Source organism: Magallana gigas, chromosome 1 (assembly GCF_963853765.1).
Source record: "Magallana gigas chromosome 1, xbMagGiga1.1, whole genome shotgun sequence".
In the NCBI taxonomy this organism is placed as follows: domain Eukaryota; kingdom Metazoa; phylum Mollusca; class Bivalvia; order Ostreida; family Ostreidae; genus Magallana; species Magallana gigas.
The window spans coordinates 69,750,719-69,772,823 of NC_088853.1; the positions used below are offsets into that span (position 1 = coordinate 69,750,719).

General features: G+C 31.8%; 2 long non-coding RNA genes and 1 other non-coding gene across 3 annotated transcripts; all 3 read right to left on the reverse strand.

Annotated features, from left to right (window-relative positions):
- Window positions 1–3,136, reverse strand: LOC117687969 (uncharacterized). The gene is made up of 4 exons (XR_010708287.1): window positions 2,979–3,136; window positions 2,655–2,746; window positions 641–728; window positions 1–236 (listed from the first exon to the last, which is right to left on the reverse strand). It is a non-coding gene; the product is annotated as an uncharacterized protein (transcript).
- A 7,553-nt stretch (window positions 3,137–10,689) lies between these two features.
- LOC136274096 (uncharacterized) lies at window positions 10,690–11,491 on the reverse strand. The gene is made up of 3 exons (XR_010712391.1): window positions 11,403–11,491; window positions 11,189–11,280; window positions 10,690–10,783 (listed from the first exon to the last, which is right to left on the reverse strand). It is a non-coding gene; the product is annotated as an uncharacterized lncRNA (long non-coding RNA).
- Window positions 11,492–17,886: 6,395 nt separating this feature from the next.
- On the reverse strand, window positions 17,887–19,591 carry LOC117686835 (uncharacterized). The gene is made up of 3 exons (XR_010712393.1): window positions 19,518–19,591; window positions 19,320–19,411; window positions 17,887–17,976 (listed from the first exon to the last, which is right to left on the reverse strand). It is a non-coding gene; the product is annotated as an uncharacterized lncRNA (long non-coding RNA).
- Window positions 19,592–22,105: the final 2,514 nt, after the last annotated feature.

Consider the following 22,105-nt stretch of genomic DNA (forward strand, 5'->3'; position numbering starts at 1 on the left):
TATTCATCTACACATTTTTTATTTTTATTTTTTACAAACATAGTTTACTTTACTTTCACAATTTCCATCATTCCATCCTCCCCTCCCAATTCCATAAAGGAGACAGTCTTCGTTGTTGACATTGTTAGGTTCTCCTTTTAACCAGTTGCTATAGCGAGGTTTCCGTGCATCAGATAAGGTCACAAATTGCCCTTCTCGTTGAATGTCACTCACTCCAAGCCAGACATGTGTATAGCCTGAAGTAAATATACCATATAATCAAATCTGTCGACGTACAACTTAATTTGTTTTGTTTTCCCGATCAGACAAAGTACATCATAATGTTCTATAAATATCAATGAGACAGAAATATTAAAGTGATTAATGACTCGATGAACCCTTAACATCGCAAGGCGATAATGGACAAGTCCCATTTTTGGATGCAATTCCATTGATTGAGATAAGATCTCCCACTCTCTCTATCTCTCTCTCTCTCTTTCTCTCTCTCTCTCTTCACCCTCGTTTTTGTTATATAGATGTTAGTTTGTATGTTTGTGTGTATTTCTGATTTATGTGTTTTTCCTCAATATGAATAATGTGTGAATGCTTTTGAGCTATCCAAATGATTTTAACACAAACATTGTGTAATGTTCTGCTTTACCTCTGACACGACTGTGTAAATCCAGCCAGCTTTCCTCCCATTTGCTTTCCGATTCCAGAAGTATTGCCCCATAGTTGTTACATATTACCTTTCGCAAGAAACAATGTTAACCATGATCAAAATGACATTTACTCTCACAGCCCACTTTTATTTCAGTCATGTACTTGTGTAAAGATAGCTTACACATTGTTATATACAGTCATTTCATCCATAGCCTTATCAATTGTATGCCGTGCTATGGTAGGCGATTTCAATGATATGCTCTGAGATTTGAATGCAATGCTATTTGATTTGTATGCTATGCTATGAGATATTGAAATAAAAGGCTTCATTATGTGGTACACTATTTTATGTTTTGCTGTGAGATTTGAAAAAAAACAACGCCTACATATACAGAAAATGTCCACACGATACGAAGTAAAATAATTTTTAAAAAACACCTAAGTTTATCACTAATTTTTTTGTAAATAAAATCATTAAAAACAGATTTGAAACTATGGTGTATGCTACGGTATGCTATCTTATGCTATGATGATATATCTAATAATATGCTATTAGATCCCAATGCTATGGTATGAGATTTTAATCCTATGGTATGCAATTTAAGTGCTATGCTAAGCTATGGTGTTGTTGTAGAAAATAGTCTTAAACTCTACTGACCTTAACCGACAGAAAATACCGACGCGAATTGTCTTCACACTACTTGGTAAACATCCTTTTATCCTACACTTAATGTCATAAAAATGAACACAAAGTACATGTAAAATGTATACCGAGGATCAAGATGGTACTAAATAGTTGATAATTAAACCATAAAAAGATGCGACGGTTATTCTTATTTAAACATATTTCTTTGCATACATTCAAAAGGGTTTGACAAAGGATATAAACTATGTTTATCCTCTTCTTCATCCTCTTCTAGTAAAATAGGTCGTTACATAAATCACATTAGTATATAGTATAATATAAATATTTAGTTTTACTCATGAATTTGATAAATAACATAAATTAAATAACATAAATATATATTATACTCTGTCCCTATTTTTGCTTCCACAACTTTTTGCATGATATTTCAATAATAGTAAATACCTTTGTGCTCAAACTACGTTCATCCACTCATATAAAAAATGTCCAGATGATCTGTTTTGAAACGCCCCCTCTACCGCTTCAGGTTTCAATACACATCCCGAAATTGAAAGTCTACGGAGATTTTGCATTGCAACATCCATTAATAAGCCCGGATGATAACGTTAAAAAATTGCGAGATGTATTCCGAGTGTATTCCGAATGGAGAAAAGATGTAAACATTCCCCATTATAAATCTCCGTAAGGAATCTGTTTTCGTTTCTGTGAATTTTTTCTGAGTAGAAAGGGATAATTGTACAATGAAGATATCTTGGACATATTCCCTTTTAACGATTTCAACTGTATGTCTTTCACAGGTATGTGTAATTTTATTAAAAATCATCAAAAAGCGATGGAAGCAGTAACTTGGGACATGCAGACTATAGTGATTTGTAGAGCTGTTACAAATGCACATGTAATGGATAGTAATTTGAGTATTATAAGTGAAATGATTATAAATAAGTATAAATTATGTATTCTGCTAAAATAGATTAGGACGTTTTAGACATTTCAAGAAGTATATAATAAACAAAAGAAAGACATGCATTCAAAACAAAATATACGAAGTGTAAACACAAATGCATGTCAGAAATGTAAAATGTTCTAACATATATACACAAAAACTGTCTTTAATTTGACAATAACAGTTTGAAGGCATTAACAAAATAAAGTGCATACTTCCAAAATAGATATTAAAGATTCCTGATTTCTAAATATAAATTTGGGTTTTTGTGTTGTCTAGAATTAGAACAGAAGCACCCAGCCACTCACGTCTTGACTTTTTTGCAATAATAGTTGTCTGGTTAAATACGGAAAAAACAGCGGAGCTCCAAACACAATACACGTAATAGACAAAAGTAAACTAAACAAAATACTATAATCTTACCATAGCATCTTTGAAAGTCGCTGTCGATGATGAGAATTTATAGCAGTTCCTTCCAAATGGAACCCATCCTTTTTCGCATCTATTCGGAAATGCTTTTTAAATTTGAAAAGAAAAATTAAATATACACTCAAACTGTTTTGAGTTATTTTTTAATACATGTTAAAAATTAATAAACATGGCGATTCCAACGAGAATTGATTAAGATTGCTCAAGACAACATTACATTTTTTTGTTTCATTTATTAAGTATTTTTTATTTTAAACACTATTTCACAAATAAACGAATCTATAAAAAAACCTAAGTAAGCATGTGCAATTTCTTTACCTTCAATCGATGCCCCAAAACCAATAATGATCAAACTGATGTACATAAGCAAACTTCTTGGAGTCGTCATTTCAAAGGCTGACGGTTTGTCTATCAACATGTACAGACTGTTGGCATTATATATGATTTAAGAAGGAAATGTGTTATCGAATATCGGTCTTATGTGTAATATAATAGCATTAAACCTACCAAATGTTGTATAGATATTTACAGGTAATTTCAAACGATAATTGTATTTATTTATTCTTTAGCAACGTAACATATGTCGCAAGGCGGGGAGGCATCCTGTCATGAATTAGACAAAGAAAACTATGAATAAGGTATGTAACAATCAACATGTCACATTTATCAATATCCACATAGCAGTCATTTTAAGAATAAACGTTAAGTTATTAACAAATTTCATGCGTTTTTGCTACATTGTACACTGATCACTTTTAAGATAAGTAATTACATCACAATATTTAGTGGTAAGGTAGAAACATTACGGTAAAATGAGTGGTTTCTTTTGATTCTTAAAATCGGCATTTGTTTAAATCGTTCATGTTTGACTATAACATTTTTTTAAGCAGTAACGGCTGAAATCAAACAATTACTAGTAAGGACAAACGGTGTCTTTTGCAATAAACGCTCTTCGTGAAAATTGATGCATTTTAGGCACACTTTTGAACTTAAAATTGCAGTATAGTCATTAAATCTTGAATTCTTTGTATAAATACGTTGTAAATTGTTGAATTGGTATTTGGGCTTACCAAACTCGCTGATATAAACATTGTTATATGAAAATTTTAGTAAAGATGATTCTTTTGCTTAGCAAAATGTTGAATGTTATTCATAATGTGTAGAGATAAATGGATCTGTTATGTGTGTTGTTAAGTAGTAGTGGTTCTCTGATTGTGAAGAATTCATTATGTTCATCATCGGAATGAGGTGAAAGAACTTATACCAACTCCACATTTGTTCAATTAAGTATATAGAGTTTTATTCGTTTATTAGTCATTGATAGAATGCAGGTGCTCTATTGTGACGAACTACGGATTACAGTTGGCCCATTGTTCTAAATCAGTGTTATTTATAGATCCTTTGCGGATTAAAGATTAGTTTGAGAAAAAAGACTATCGTATCATTCAATGTATAATAAACAGCAAAATAATAACAAATATTGAAATATGCCACACATGAAGGTGGTTTTTTTTTTTATTGACAAAGCAAAATGTTCAACTTTGTTTTGTTAATTTAATTCAAAGCTTCAATTTTGATGTCAGGTTTACCTTTATCTACGGCGGTAATGTCATTGAAATTCTGTTGAAACCCACATACATAAACTTCATCAGCATGTTAATGACAATAAAGTGTGTCGAATAAGCTAATCAATATAGCCCAATGATACTTTATGATAAGTTTATGAATAATGATGCTGAAATGTGTTCCAATAATACATTAATGAACCCCCATAACACTGTACCAAATTATTATTTAAAAACATCATCATTAAAGAAATCTACGATACAAAAATTTATTATACGACATTCATGGTTGACGTTACATACTTCACTCTTGCGAATGTGTTCGGAATGGTTTCCTTATCGTTGCTCAGTATGTAATTCATGGATAACGTTACATATTTACTATTTACAGAAAGAAACTGCTCTGGATTATCAAAGATACTATGAAAACATATTTCTAACTCTCTTAATCTTGTTTGATGGATGAGATTGTTAATATATATATAAGATTACTATTCCTTTTATGCATATTTGTATCAAAACAAAATAAACGTGTTTTATAAATTAATTATACGATTTTGTGTGATATAATACACCATATATGACAAAGAAGAAAACATTCACTTCAGTGAAAGACGGTGACACAAAACAAGATACAATGTAACTTTTTAAGTTTAAATGGTATGATACAATGTGATCTTGTATTACATGTATTAAGATAAAAAAGAATAGTATCTAGCAAACGCAAGTAAGCAGTTAACGCTACTAAATCTCGTATTTTTATCTCATTTTATACGACGTATGTTAAGAAATTTATCAGATGCAAATCTAATGTTAGAATTGTAAAATCGTTTAAACATTTACACATCTGTATATTCGTTGCAACCAATCGTTCCGACCATTGACAATCAAAAGAGTATGCAATTATATATTGGACAGGTTTAAATACACAACGGGGGTTTCTCGTTAAAGAGGATCGTAGAAATTTCACAAATGGAATGAATGTATATATATATATATATATATATATATATATATATATATATATATATATATATATATATATATATATATATATATATATATATATATATATATATATTCTTTTGATAAAGGTTCGGGCTCCTAGTAACTACATGTAGTAAACTCATGTAATCATATTGTATATTATTTATTTGCTTCAGTGTTTTTTTTTTATCATGGACAAATACTGAAATATACAATGTACACAACAAACGTTCAGTGAAAAGCAATTTTCAGTGTTTTAAAAAAAGACATAAAACAATAAAAGTTATACATTCTCAAGTTTAAAAATTTCTATAGTTTCAATTACATGTAAGTGCAATATCGAATATTTCAAGTTTATTGTTAAAGAAGCAAGAGAGTTTTTACTTGTGGTAGTTTTAAAAACAAAAGTTTATTCAGTGGTATAATGAAAATCATAACCTTAGATTTTAACCAGGCAATACTTGTTTATACCAAAACATGCTTTCTTCTTTTTTTTTCGGAAACTCACAAATCTTCAAAATACATGATCTTTGAGCAGGTTTCTGCCTTTGGATAAAACAAGTTTATGGTTTAATTTTTTTTTGTAAATAAAAATATATAGATATTAACGATTTTAAAGAATGGTGTCATACCCCCGTGTATGTATTTGATGATATTTATTGAATAAAAATAAATTTGTGGGTGTCGAGTATAACATATTCGTTAAATATCGATGTTCGAAGATACAGGTGTTTTATTGTGGCAAGTTCCCGATAACAGTGGGCGAGGTGGATCACCTGTTCCATTGTTTCCAAACAATCCACTATATAGTTTCCACGTCGTGTATTGGATCAGTATGATGAAGATAGATCTACGTTACATTCAATAAACAACAACATACATGTAATTAAATATATAGATCGAATTAAATGCAACACATGCATTTGTTTGTTTTTTGCTATTGACAGGGCAAAATAAATTTCATACAGTCATTGCTTTGTTAACTTCCGGCATCAAATTTGGACAACAGGGTGTACATATACTACATCGAAGGTCACATCTTACGTCTTTTTTAACCTTAATTATCTTATTTATGAGATCGAAGTATCTAAAGATTGCTTAAGATTGTAATTTTTGAAAGAAAATATCTTAATATCTTTTCATAACAAAGCATAAAAACAGCTTTGAACAATAAAACAAACATTGAAGAAAGTGTCAACTAGAAAAAACAAAGCTCATTCTGTGGTTTAAGTACGATTTTTACAGCTACACAAAAAAGCAATCTTTTGTTCTTCATTTGTCGCAAAGTCATATTATGTAATTACTTTGAAGCATTAGTCTCTCAAAATAAAAAGGACATTGATAAAATAAAGTTAATGTGCATTACTTAAAGCAAGGTACTTAAAAAAATTTCGAAATCCTTTCATGCATTGCTTTGAGCAATAAAAAAGGTCGTCCTTGTCTCCAAGGGCATGATTGACCAGCTCTGATCAGTACAAAATGAGAATGCCAACACTTTTAAGGTTTAGTCGTGAATTTAACCTTGAGCTAGAATTGGTTATTCAGAAAATTCCCAAGGTACATGTACATCACACCTCTGAAGTTTTGTATAGGCAGCATTTAAATACTACGAAGTATATGGGATAGATATATCCATTACTGTTCGTAAACAAAAACGACATTATTGGTAATGTTGAAATGCAGCGAAAACTATTGTTTTAATTTTGTGTAAATTTGATTAAATAAGTCGAATGGCAAAATATGACACTTTATCTGGCACAATTACTTCAAGGAGGGAACTACATATTGCATTGTTATTCAAATTTGACACCTTCCTTTAGTTTTTGGCAGTAGATTTGAGATATATGTTTGGTTTATTTACTTTGTTTATCAGTGATGGCGCTTCTTCGTGCGGCGTGTTCTTATATGTCCATCACGCCATTCAACAGTTGACGGTGGGTTGGATGTGTCACTACAGTCAGACAGCTACAAGTCAGGCGTCCGGAATTCTGTGCTAACTTTGTAAGTCATTGCCATACATGTATATATACTGTTCAGAGATTGTAAGTCAGTTTAATTTTCCACTAAGCATCCGCCTGCGTTGCCTTTCCTTTTCACTACATCTAAATTCAAAAGTGATCATTCGTTGGCATTTCAAAATATTTAATGTCTGTATTCTCGGACACAATGCTAGGAAATTTTGTTGGTTAGCTATGTCATTCTTTTTACATGTACAAGTTGTCGACGGTGCACGGCCAAAGAAATTTTCCCAATCGTTCTTTAAAACGCTTTGAAGTTATACCAATATAGAATATTGGTGTAATTTTTTTGTAATGACCTTAATTAATTTGTTTGCAAGTTTATAACTAACGATTATTTCTTCATCAGTACCACTTTAATTTACTCAATTCTCTCTCTCTCTCTCTCCCTCTCTCTCTCTCTCTCTCTCTCTCTCTCTCTCCCTCTCTCTCTCTCAAGTCACGAGTGGCGATGCCTTAACTCCGCCCAGCTACGATCTAATTGGACAATGGTCAATCAAAACATTACGTAGAAACTTTTCTGGAGTTAACCCTTATTAAACGCTTCATTGTGCTTCGCTGTAGCTTTGTTTGAATGCTTTCCTATATCGTAATACTCTCTTACATCTTAAGCTCTTCTTAATAGGAAGATTGATTTTCTTTAAAAAATGGTAGTTGTCATCCACTCCTCCTAAAAGACAAATGAGGCACTATTAATATTGACAGGTCACGTCCCTTTGCATAAAATACTATCTTAAATAAAACCATCGGATGTCAGATTTTTTTGGTTAAATCCGTATTTTCTCTTCTTTTGTACATTAAATTGACGCTTAAGTCGATCTTTTAAAGACTTAAGGAGTCAAATATGTTTTATGCTTCACGTGCCCAATTAAATCAACACTCCCCTTTTGATTGGTTCTAGCTGTTGGTTGTAATGTATGTTTAAGATACAGTCGTATTCATTATTTAGGCATTTCGATTGTCGCTGGACGTCGATGTGGGGATATTTGGAGAGGTGTCTACTGGTTCTTCCGGGATCTGTTTACATATTTGGGATCAAAAAGTTTTTTGGTTTTTTTTTTTGCTTCTTTATGTATATATTTTAAATGGTTATTTTACTGTTCTCCAAGTTTGTTAAAAGCCGTTTTCAGTTTTTAACTTTATCAAAATGATACCCATTGGCTAATACTACAACATCATATCAATACTTATTCTAATCAAAGGAAATGTGTGTATGGAAACACGAATTGTTGCATCAGATTGCGTTTTATATTGTCAATTTATAATAAATGATTCATTTATATAAATCATAACGTACATATTCATCATACAAGGAATTTTATGGGGTTGGTTTTTTTGTATTTCTCTGAAGCGACACACACGGTTACATCGTATTTGACACATAACTATTTTCATACAACTTTTTAAGCATGAGCTGATTCCATATTATAGGATGTCAAATAAGTTTCAAGATTCAAAAAGTTTGGATTTCTACTGTTTTATATTCCAAGTTATAGAAAAGTAAATTTTAATCAACTGATTTGGACATAACGATTGAATTATAAGGATTCAATTTTGAATTGTTGGAATTGTATATCAATTATACTACAAAAAATAAATATGAGGCTTCAATCAGCTTTATATACATAAAAAGTGCAACAAGATCACTTGTTCTAATTGTACAAAGTGTGCAGATTGATTCACATTTACATTCATAAAGATAAAAAAAACAGACAACGAAGATATGAATGCTTGTTCCAAACATGTATCTTGTTCGCTTGATTTCATATCAAACAACACAATATAATTTGTTGAAGGTTTATCTTCGCTGTTTGGAGTTTTATCGTTATGGTTATTTATTGCATATTGGTGAAGTGTGTTTGTCGAGTGCCATTCAACACATAACATACCAGTTCACTGACTTAGAGAACAATTTATAAAGTATTATTTGAAGAGTTAAAAATGGTGATATTGCAGAAGTATTTAAAAATAAAAAGACGTTTAAGGTCAATATAAAGTTTCATGATTATGCACACGCATCTTGAACATTGAAACGGTTGGGTTTTTTTATAACTCTGGTTAGTTATATGCAAATTCTTTTTATTTCTTGCATACTATGTTTAATTTTTTTTTGTATACTGATCATCATTCCAGCCTCTTATTGCCGTCCAATACATGGCACAGTGTTCGCTGTTGTTAGTGTTATTGCCGTCCAATACATGGCACAGTGTTCGCTGTTGTTAGTGTTATTGCCGTCCAATACATGGCACAGTGTTCGCTGTTGTTAGTGTTATTGCCGTCCAATACATGGCACAGTGTTCGCTGTTGTTAGTGTTATTGCCGTCCAATACATGGCACAGTGTTCGCTGTTGTTAGTGTTATTGCCGTCCAATACATGGCACAGTGTTCGCTGTTGTTAGTGTTATTGCCGTCCAATACATGGCACAGTGTTCGCTGTTGTTAGTGTTATTGCCGTCCAATACATGGCACAGTGTTCGCTGTTGTTAGTGTTATTGCCGTCCAATACATGGCACAGTGTTCGCTGTTGTTAGTGTTATTGCCGTCCAATACATGGCACAGTGTTCGCTGTTGTTAGTGTTATTGCCGTCCAATACATGGCACAGTGTTCGCTGTTGTTAGTGTTATTGCCGTCCAATACATGGCACAGTGTTCGCTGTTGTTAGTGTTATTGCCGTCCAATACATGGCACAGTTTTCGCTGTTGTTAGTGTTATTAGGTTCTCCTTTTGCCCAGTTCCTAAAATTTCCTTGAGGTTTCCGTGCGTCCGACAGGCTAACAAACTGTTCTTCCGTCTGTACATCATTGAGTCCTAACCAAACTCCATATGTATAACCTGAAATAATTTCCATGTCTTTTAATTTTTATCTTAAAAACAATACAATTTACTTTGTATAAAAAGTTCAGGTATATACTGAAATCTGAATTGTCGTCGCATAATCTCTATTTTCATGGGTTCTCTATTTTGTCGAAGTTATATTTTACTGTAAAGAAAAGATATATTACAAATATTTGGTAGATATCTCAAACTTTTGTGCTATTTAGATTTAGATTTAACAAAAGTGAAAGAGTTCTATTAGTTTGTCACTGTCTGTTAGATTACACTTCAAATTTTATCAATTTTGTTTTTGTATTTATTTAAAAACAATCAAAGATTTTGTGAATTATATTTCAAGTCAAATAAATAATATAATAATGATACCCATTAGGTTAATCACTTTTTATTCAGACAATCGATTTAAAACTTTGATGAATGACCATACAAGGTATGTTTATTTTGTTTGCTATACTTGTCAAGAAAATGAATCAAGCGTACTTTTTTCAATGAAGTACATGCAGTAATTGTTATACAAATAATTGAAATAATTTTTTTTGTAGAAATTCTCTCTCTCTCTCTCTCTCTCTCTCTCTCTCTCTCTCTCTCTCTCTCTCTCTCTCTCTCTCTCTCTCTCTCTGTGTGTGTTTTACCTCTAACACGACACTGCAAATCAATCCAGTCTTCTTCTGCTTTGCTTTGTAACTCCAAAAGTTCTGCTCCGAGGTTGTTACAGAATATCTTTGTAAATATTGTAAACAAATTTTAATTAAATGTAGCCATTTTATTATCACTTTAATCAGGTTCTTCAGTTTAAACTATTTGTACTCGGTCTTATAGATGAATATATACACGAATAAATAGGGTTTAACGACAAAACAGAAAACTGTACGATAGTTTAGATGTGTCATCTGAACTGTCCTGAGACTGGTCTTATTTCTATTTTTTTCTAGTAATGTAAAACACTTAAGTGAAAAATATCAATAAATATATATATATATATATATACACACAACCTCGTACCTTTATAACAATAACATTGCGTTCTCTGTTTGATAAGAGATAATGAAGGCATCACTAAAAATTAGTTGCTAAGATTATAGTCCAAATTTAACATCAAAACATAGTAACAGAATATTTTCTTACCATGGCGTCTTTAAATGTTGCTGTAGAGGACGAGAATTTATAGCAGTGATTTTCAAATGGAAACCATCCTTTTTCGCAATGAGTCCGCGATACTTTGAAATTATAAATAATAAAATCAGACAGAGATATTTCAAACAACGAAACAATGATATAAAATGCATGACAATCACAAATAACGTTGGTCTCACTTCGTTTTAAAAGTGTTAATTTTTACCCGCCGTAGATGCCAGAGAGAAAATAATTAAAAACCATAGCTGACTTTTTCCACTTTCCATCCTGGATTTTAACCGGTTAAAAAAGAAACTGAAGTGTAAATGTATAAACTTATATGTAGATACATGTATTTAGGTTATCTGTTACAAAGTATCAAGTGGTACATTAATGAGAGAAAGTTGTTATTTGAAATATTATACGGTAATGAAAAATATTGAATGATTGTAAATGTAGGAGTAAATTACGAAAGCCCACCACACTACATAATTACTTGTCTAATTATATATTCTGTGTAAAAATAAAAAAAAATAATTATTTGGTTCGAGAAAACATAGCAGTGTTAGCTCACCTGAGCTGAAAGCTCAAGTGAGCTATTCTGATCACATTTTGTCCTTCGTCCGTCTGTCCGTCTGTCTGTCCGTCCGTCCGTCTGTAAACTTTTTACATTTTGAACTTCTTCTCTAAAACCGCTTATCCAATTTCAACCAAATGTGGCATAAAGCATCCTTACGGGAGGGCGAATATAATTTCAGATATAAAAGTCCGATTTGTATTCAAAGCGGAGAAAACCTTGAAACTGTAGAAAAAGGGGGTGCATTTTTAAAAATCTTCTCAAGAACTACTGAGTCCAATTCAACGTAGTTTAGCATATATTATCCTTATGGGAAGGAAAATAAAAATTGCAAAAATTAACGTCTAATTCTGTTTCAAATCTGAGTTATTACAAAAATAATGATATGGGAAAGGCGTGTTTCATCTTCGGGTTCGGCATCCGGTAAAATGGGTAGGCAAGACTTGCCTGGGCAAAACAAAAGATTTGCAGTTATTAATCTGCCAATCTCATTAAAATTTCAGGATATTTGATGGACCAGTAATATTTGTATTTGCTGTGAATATTGCTGCAAAATAATGCGCATTTGGAATTGACAATTGCTGATCTGCCCCGGCTTTTATTTTGCCACGGCCTGGGTTTGCATACCCATTTTACCAAGACTGGTATTCCATACTTCTAAAACGAGGTTCCTTGTTTGAAGCAGCCATGACATTGTTCGAAAAAGGGTCGATTTGGCTATGATGAATTTGCTTGTTATGCAACAGTTCGCATATGTAGGGGAAATTTTTGAAACATGCAAAATATATTGGTGCCGATTTTGTGAAGTTAATTGAGGCTAAATATTTCAATGCGTTGACAGTTTTCACACATGGTGTTGGTGTTAGCTTGTTCTGATTTTCGTTTCGTTTTCATTATTTATGCTTTGTAACCTGGGAACTCTCGTCTGTATTTCGTGATTTTTACGTATCAAATCAAACAGAGACTTTGGTAAATCAAACAGTTAACTGTTTACCTGCGCAAATTAAGCAAAATCTGATGTATCAAAAAAGTACAAATACAAATCATTCTATCGGAAATTCGGCATTATCTTTTGCATAATGGTAGATTAATGCAATAGTTCTGCTGATATGCTCGGCATTTTCTCGAGTTTATTCAGTTTAAATAGAGTTTAATATCGCTGACGGATATATGTAGGTATATATATGATTCATTTCGAAAAAATAAATTGTGTTCTTTATTTGTTATAGTGCATGTTTCTTCTGTTTAATTATTTACAATTTCTATTTCTAACCATATTTGAGTGTTAAGCTTCGAATTATAAGCAAGATACAGAGATTTGCTCACAGTTCTATGTTTGTACACAGATCTTAAAAACTAAAGATTAAAAAAGTAAAAAAAAAGTGTTAATATTTATTTCGAAAATTTTCAAAGTCTGTTCTTCCAGAAACAAACTTTAACAACTTATTGTATTGTAATCTTAACCCTCTTTTCGTCATTATTACTCCTACTGTACATGTGATCCTTGACTGTATTTGTGTACATTTGTATAAACTGATTTTGAACCTCAAATACCTGTGAACTGGTCTTGGGTGAATAAAAGAATTGAAAATCTTAGGCCATTATTTTTCCATTTTAAATGCTGAATAGGAAATACCAAGTTAAAAATATTAAGCTGAATGTAATAAACTCATGTGAACAAACCTAGGGGAACTGTAAGCTCTGTATCTTGCTTATAATTCTACGATTGACGCTGAAATTTTGGTTGAACAGTAAAATTCAATATGAATGAGAGTATGTTAAATACTTGTACAAACAAAATAAAACAATGATATTCTGTATATACCTACTCTCTGGGGCCCCCTCTTTATACAATAAATAATGTGAAATCTACATCAATTTTGATAGTTTTTCAGACACGAGTAAATAAAAACGACATCTTTAAAACTGTTTTCATAGTTCTGACACATTTCTGTTGCCGGGATAAAGTAATTTTCGCTATTCCTAAGAAAATATCACAGAGGAAAATTATCCTGGTTTGTATGCGAGGTAAATAACAGTCATTTAATTATAATGGAGAAGACAAATTAAATTTTTTAATGTTGTTAATCTGAGGAATTGAGCATATTGAGGTACAATTTTCTTCTTCACATCTATACATGTAGGATTTTTTAAATAAAATACAATAACTATTATATTCTTTTTAAAATACAATAACTAGTAAGTAGTTGATGAAAAAAATGTACCTATATGCTATCATATATTTTGATCGCTTTACAAAGTAGGGGGGGACAGAACGAAAATATAGAGAATTGGAAATTAACAACTTAACAGTGTACCCCTACCAAATGTTTAGTTTTATATCTTGCGTAGGATTTTCTTATTCTTGTAAAAAATAGTATTTCATGAAGGTACAATGTCAAAGATTACGTGTATGCAAAACTAAGTGTAAAATTCGAATACTTGACAATATTTATTTTTTGTTATTCTACCGAGGGACCATATGGCACAATACCTTTTGAACGCCAATTGTTGCTCAGGTGAGCGATGTGGCCCCATGGGCCTCTTGTTTGTATATAAGAGCATGTACAGATGATTTTTTTCAGAACAGATGGATGTCGTTATGATACAGGATTTCAGATCCTTTATTTAATTAGTTAATTTGGATATAGAGTCTCGAATTTCGAATCTTGAAGTTTGAATCTCGAATCTGGGCTTTCGAAGTAAATGCATATATTGAAACAGCAAATTGTTTTAAAAGCAATTTTATATATGGCAGAGTTTACATATTATTTATATGTTTGTTACGCTACGTACACAAAATATCAATAAAGTTACATTGGAGTACTTGTCTTTGTATCTGGGTTTTCCCAGTTACATAATCTATTTGATTATCAATTAAATATGCTTAGATCAAATGAAAAATTACATCACTCATCATTCAATTTAGGTAAAAACCGATACATGCAGAACTGTTACAATCTAATTACACACACCTATTCATTACATGTTGTATACAATGAAAAGAAGTTAAATAGTGATCTTAGTTCATGTATATTGCCGTGTTAATCTTATTTATTTACTCAAATCCAAGTGTATACATGTGTGACACAAGAAGCCGATAACACAGGTGGTGATCTATTTCTAGCTATTTCATAGCAACATCAGAAAAAGAAAAAAATTATAAGGCGTTGCTCGTTCTAGTTACTAGCAATAAAGCAGCTCAATATTGAAAATCTTGCATTCATGACAACAACTGCGTCGTTTGATGACAGTGTGCTTGCAACATTTTACGAACAATTTTATTGGAATTTGAGTACTAATAATTTCAATAGTGCGTGATGTTTAGAGGTAAAAAACTGAAATATACTGCGTATTTGTTCGCCACACACGCGCGGGTTAGCACGCGATATTTCATCTGAAGTGTTATTATTTTACATCTCTTCAATGAATAGTCCACAAAACTTGTTTTTATATATTATAGGTTCCTGGTATATCATCAACAGACAACATATTGCATAAGAGTTTCAAAAAACATGTTAACTAAGTAACTTTAAAGTGATTTAATGTTAATGCAACTTATCAGTGTATTGTCAGACACCTTAAAGGAATCAAAGGAAACTTTATACAGTGTTTATTATGTATGCGAATATTAGCCTTGTTATTCACAGTTCCTATTTTGCAAAGCTAATTGCCGTTTATTTTCATTTATCTTATATCTAAAATTGTCCTTTGTTTTCATTTTTTTTAATTGGTGGTGGGGGGTATTTTCGTGTTTATTCCTGGCCCAAGCAACCTTTATGCTAAGATCTTCCGCTAATAGATAAAAAAAAAGTAATAGATCATCAACGTTTTACAAATTTGATTTTGATTTAAAGTATGTTTTAATGATTAAGAGTAAACTATTTATGAATTAATGTGACTTTAAAAGGTTTATCAAGAAATTTGCCTCAAAAGATACTATGTTTGCAGGAATTATTGACACGAAAGAATTGATGATGAGTTTTAAATGCGCATTACTTTTTCGAAGGTACCTCGATCTGCAATGGTGCTACAGACTCGATTAAAAATCAACTAAGGGCTTCCAAGTGACAAATTCTTTAATATACATAAAGAAAATTCTTTACCTAACTTCTGCGTTGCCACATTTTATATCCTATTGTAAATATTTGTTTCTGTTCTTCACGTAACCTGGTTTATGTTTTGAGTGAAATATAGTATTTCTATCAAGAATAGATCTGTGAAAAAATTGTCTTCAATTTCATAAATAATAAAATATGTTAAATCAAACTCGTAGAAAGAAATGATTGCATTAATATTGACTGATGAGATGCTATACTGGTAATTGTGAAGAAATTAGCAAGAATACGTGGTTTGGATTCATTGGCTGCGTTCAAATGCATTGGCTACATATTTATGGTCTCAGTTCTACTAGGAAACAAAAAAAAGATAATAATTTATTAGATACTTCGATTCAAGTATGTATGAAAAAAAAATTGGTACAATGCAATTCAGCTATAAAGTGATCAGATATTTGTGTTTTCAAATGTTTGAAAAAGAAATCTTAAGAAATTATAAGCGCTTGATTTCATATTAAACAACACCAAAAAAGTCGTAATGGTTAATTTTTAGACGGACTCTGTAGGCAGACAAATCGCCAGTGTTATTATAAATAGCTCAAAAAACTAAAAAAAGTAAACGCTTCTGCTATACCAATAATTACAAAAAGAGCCATGTCTTGTTTCAAAATACAAACTACTGCTGATTATTTCTACGAGACAGACATACTTCTGTTAATATCCGCTTAAAAACTTTAACCAAAAGCATGAGAGAGAGAGAGAGAGAGAGAGAGAGAGAGAGTCTGTCAGTCTTTACTACAAAATATGAATAATGACATGTCAAAAAAAAAAAATGGTTTCCAGTACTTCAGTTCTTTGATCGCTGTTTTTAATTTAAGTAATTACTTATTGTATATTGATTGAGCTGTATTTGTTTGATAAAACACTTTAAATATGTCAATACATATTAATCAGTATTTATCTGAAAATCTGAAAAGTAGTAGTGGTGAAGGATAGCAACAGTATAAAAATATTTGATGATAATGCAAAACCCTATTAAACATTTTCTGTTAGATGTTTTCTTTTATATTATAACACTGATTAATCATTTAAAAAGGTTCTTTATTTCTTACATACAAAATTTATTTTTTCTTTGCAAACGGTATCATTCCATCCGCTTCTTGTGATCCAGTACAAGGCGCAGTGTTCGTTTCCGTTACCATTGTTAGGTTCCCCTCTCATCCAGTTGCTATAGTGTGGTCTGCGAGCATCAGACATGGTCACATATTGACCTTCTCTCTGAAGATCAGTCAGGCCCAGCCACACTCCAATTCCATAACCTGAAATAGTTATTCAGAATTTGATTTGTTGTGGTTCTATGAAAATTTAATACAAATGACAAATGTTCTTGTAATTCTCTCTCTCTCTCTCTCTCTCTCTCTCTCTCTCTCTCTCTCTCTCTCTCTCTCTCTCTCTCTCTCACACACACACACACACACACACACACACAGCTGCAGAACTGTAGCTCTCCGGGAAAAAAAATATTGCAGACCGGAGAGCTTCAGGGCCACCCATTGAAAAAATCGTATATTTATTGCGCAGAAAAACGTGCGCTTGTTTTCGACTGATTTACCTTATTTATACGCAAATTCTGTGAAAACAATTAGTACCATTAAATTCTTCATGCAATTTACTACTGATATAGCCTCTTTATTTGCCTCAGACCTTCATCGAAACACGCTACAGACCTCAGAAAATCAAGTATGTTGAATTAACATCGAGATCAAGAGTCGCCATTTTTACATGTAAACAAAGTGCACCACATGAATTTACGGGACTGGTGATTGTGTTTAAAAGACTATCCGAGGCAAGTGAACAGACGATATCAGTAGTTAACTGCATGAAGAATTTAATGGTACTAATTGTTTGCACAGAATTTGCTTTTAAATAAGTTAAATCAGTCGAAAACTAGCGCACGTTTTTCTGCGCAATAAATATACCATTTTTTCAATGGGTGACCCTGTAGCTCTCCGGTCTGTCAATATTTTTTTTTCCCTGGAGAGCTACAGTTCTGCAGCTAACACACACACACACCAGCCTCTAACACGGCACTGTAAATCAATCCAGTTTTCTTCCACTTTGCTTTGCAGCTCCAAAAGTCGAGCCCCATTGTTGTTACAGATCACCTGAAGGTTCGTTAAAAAGAACCATTTAGCATAGTCTAAGTGACATTCTATGTCAAATGTTTTAAATAGCCATATGCTATTGTAATATATATTTTGTATAAATGCACATTTACACTTATCAGATACCAAGCAAACATTGATTAAAAAAAGATTCATAAAAGAAACATTAAAAACGGAGGAACACATTGATGAAAATGTGAATTAAAATTTCCTTGAAGTGCGATTGTGGTATTTACATACATTGTGGTATTTACATACATTGCTTGGTGTATACAGTAAAACACGGTTATAACAAGGGCCAGGGATGGGCGATTTTGCTTCGTTATAAGCGTAATTCGTTATATCCGTTAAGTCTACAACATGTAACATAGTCACGGGGAATGAAAATCACTTCGCTGTAAGCGTCAATTCATTATAAACGTGTTCGCTTTAACCGTGTTTTACTGTAATTGTAAACTAGATAACAGATATACAGCTATATTTACATCTGCCATGTAGGATTCCCTCTACTTATGAAACTTATAGTCTTGCTCCAAATAAACAACCAGCCGAAACCTACACGCCCTGTTTACTGATTTGTCAAAATCTACAGCGGCTGAAACTCACAGGTAACTGACATGAATGAAATTGACACGCCTATTTATCGATTGGTCGAAACCTACAGGGATCTAAGAACAAAATCACGGATTGCACGAAATAATCATGTTGATGTCAGACTCGAAGTCTCACAGGGAACGATTTAGCGCTGTTTCTTTTAGCTAACGTACTTAGGTACATTGACAGTAATTAAGTGAATTTAACTTACTTTTTATTATCAATTTGTTCATTAGTGAAAAGAAAGATGGAAATATTTTAACAATAAAATGTTTTCTTTGATGATACATGCGCGTGATAAGGGAAGTGATCATTGCAGAAAAACGCGGATTTTGTATTTTTTCTGCAATGTCGCCATCTTCATATAATTTTCTTTGCCATTTGACATATAACTAGCTACTATACACAAAACACTTTTGGGAAATTTTACATCTTCAGTCACAAACTTGTATCACACACTTTGAAAAAAAAAATTTTCCTTCTCATTATCATACACACATGATCCCAGTTTTAAAAATGATTTTTTTTTTAATTAACTTTTAAAAAATTCCTATCAATGTACCCTGGTTTTTGTTCAGGGGACTGTACATTTAGCAAGGGAGAAAAATACCCAATTTATATCAAAACACAGCATTATTCCCAATTCATTGGCCCCGGCCCCAGTATCAAAAATGAGCGTGGGAGGCCTGTCAAATCCCGCATGAATCATCGCAGAAAGCATTTTATTGTTTAAATAAACATTCTCTTACCATAGCGTCTTTAAATGTCGCTGTATAAGATGAAAATTTATAGCATTTCTTTCCAAAATGAACCCATCCTCTTTCGCAATTTGTCCCTGATACTTTGAAATCATAAAACATTAAATCAAACAGAGATATTTCAACCAAAGAAGCAGCGATGTAAAAGAACATTTGATCTCATTTAGTTTTAAAAGTGTAAAGTTTTACCCGCCGTAGAAGCCATACAGACAATGATAAAAAACCAAAGCTGACTTTTTCCACTTTCCATCCTGGATTTTAACCGGTGAAAAAAAGAAACTGAAGTGTAAATGTATAAACTTATATATAGATATGTAGGTTATCTGTTACTAAGTATCAAGTGGTACATTAATGAGAGCAAGTTGTTATATGAAATATTATACGCTAATGAAAAACTTTGAAAGTTTGTTTAAACAACAAATTGTTTTAAAAGCAATTTATATATGGTAAATTTAACGTTACGTGACAAACTATCAATAATGTTCCTTTAGAGATTAATAATTCTATACTCTATATAACATATCTTGTAAATGCAGTACTTGCCCTAGTTCATGTATATTGTCGTGTTTATCTTATTTATTCATTCAAATTCAAGTGCATACATGTATAGGACACAAGAAGCCGATAACAAAGGCGGTGCTCGTTCTTGTTACTAGCAATAAAGCAGCTCAATATTGAAAATCTTGCATTCATGATAATATCCCCATTTTAAATGTCTATTTTACATGTTGCGAACATTTTCTATAGTTTAGCTTGTTGTTAAATTAACGGTATTTACTCTTCTTAATTATCGTGAAATTCCTCTGACTGTGGTGTGATAGAATTTAAATTGATGTTTATCAAACGTCTTAACTGTAACACAGAAATAGGACATCAAAGTAATCAAGTGAAGCTTTAGGAAATATACTTATTAGAAAGGAGGATTGAAGGACAATGGTTTCAGCTAACAAATGTGTGTTTGACGCTAATAGAGTTAATGCAATTACATAACAATTAGCAGATTAACGCAGGTGAATAAATGGGCGTTTACCTGGGAGATGGTCAGTTTAGGGATAAAGAAATATTCTCTGAAATAAAGCAATGTTCAGCATATCTAGTAAAATGAAAGATTTGAATTTTAATGTTGAAACTCAACTGAATGTTTTTGATACTTATGTAAAAAGTGTACTTAGTTATGGTGCAGAAATTTGGGGATTCCATAAAGGTCAAGATGTAGAAAAAGTCCATATAAATTTTTGTAAGAAGGTTTTGGGTGTCAGAAAAAATACTTGCAACAGTGCAGTTTATTATGAAGTAGGTAGATTTCCATTAAAGATTTTCAGGAGACAAAAAATTTTTAGATACTGGTTTAAATTAAGAAACAGTAAAAACTGTATTTTAAAAGCATGCTACGAAGACATGGTGAAAAATAATGACATATGGATTTCAAATATTAGGAAAGAATTGTCCACCTTAGGCTTAGCCGATTTGTATCAAAGTACTATGAAAGAATCTGTTATTTTAGATATTACATTTAATAGAATGTGTGATGTCTTTAAACAAAAAGTTGTTAACGATATAAGCAATGCATCAAAATGTATATTATATAAACACGTTGTTGATCATTTTTGTTTACAAGTTTACCTTAAGAAACCAATTCATGTAAAATATCGTAAATTAATTACACGCTTACGGTTGTCCTCACATGACTTAAAGATTGAAACAGGGAGGTATGATAATTTAACACGTGATTGTCGAAAATGTGAATCTTGCAACTTAAATGTAATTGAAGATGAGTTCCATTTTTTACTTATTTGTCCATCACTTCGTAGTTTAAGAGATAAGTATATTAAAAAATACTACTCCCGAAAACCAAGTGTCTATAAAGTTATTCAGTTATTATCTACCTCTAATACTAACGAACTGTGTAATTTAGATAAATATTTATATTATGCAAACAAGCAACGAACTCTCCATGTGAATTATCCAAATTGATTATGTGCACTTTGTTTTTCTTACAGTTTATTTAATATGTATATGTTCATATGTATAACCTATGAGACATTTGTCTCTTGGAATAGAGAACTTGAACTTGAACTTGATTTGATGATTTACACATGTCAATTATTTAGATGGTCACGCCAGTATAATATTATTATTATATTGTATAGATGATTGTAAGTTAGTTGAAGAGAGTAGAGAGTTAGAGTTCGATATTTAGAGGTTAAGAGTCAAGGTACAAGTCGTCCGTCTAATCCGTTACGTTTTCCCTCACTGGCATATGTACGTTAACATTAAGTTAGAATTATTAAAAAGCGAGTTTCCCCTTTTTATTGTGTACAGAGTGGAGAGTAACTGTTTGTATAATTGTGTTATTAACTGGAATAAATGTGGAAAATACAGTAAGTGTTGAGCTAATTCCCTAGTATTCGCCCGGTACGGAATATACCCCAAAACGTGAAAAATTCACTGTTCAATTACTACTTTATTTTGGACTTTACTTTCAAAATTCAACATATTTCGTAATATTTTCTCACAGTTTATTTCTTCCAAAGTTACATATTTATTTAGTGATTGACACTTTTCGGACTCTATATGTGATTTCAAATAGACAGAGTGCCATGTCTCAAGGACTGTTAATCTCTTAAAACAACATTGTGCAATTATAAGTTTTCATTTCTTAGACATAAAAGACTCATTGAGTTATTTGATTAGTTTATATCTCTGAACCTTTCACTCGGCTTACTTATGTCATCACCTGCCAATGTATACTCATTGTTCAGATTCTTATTTATAGT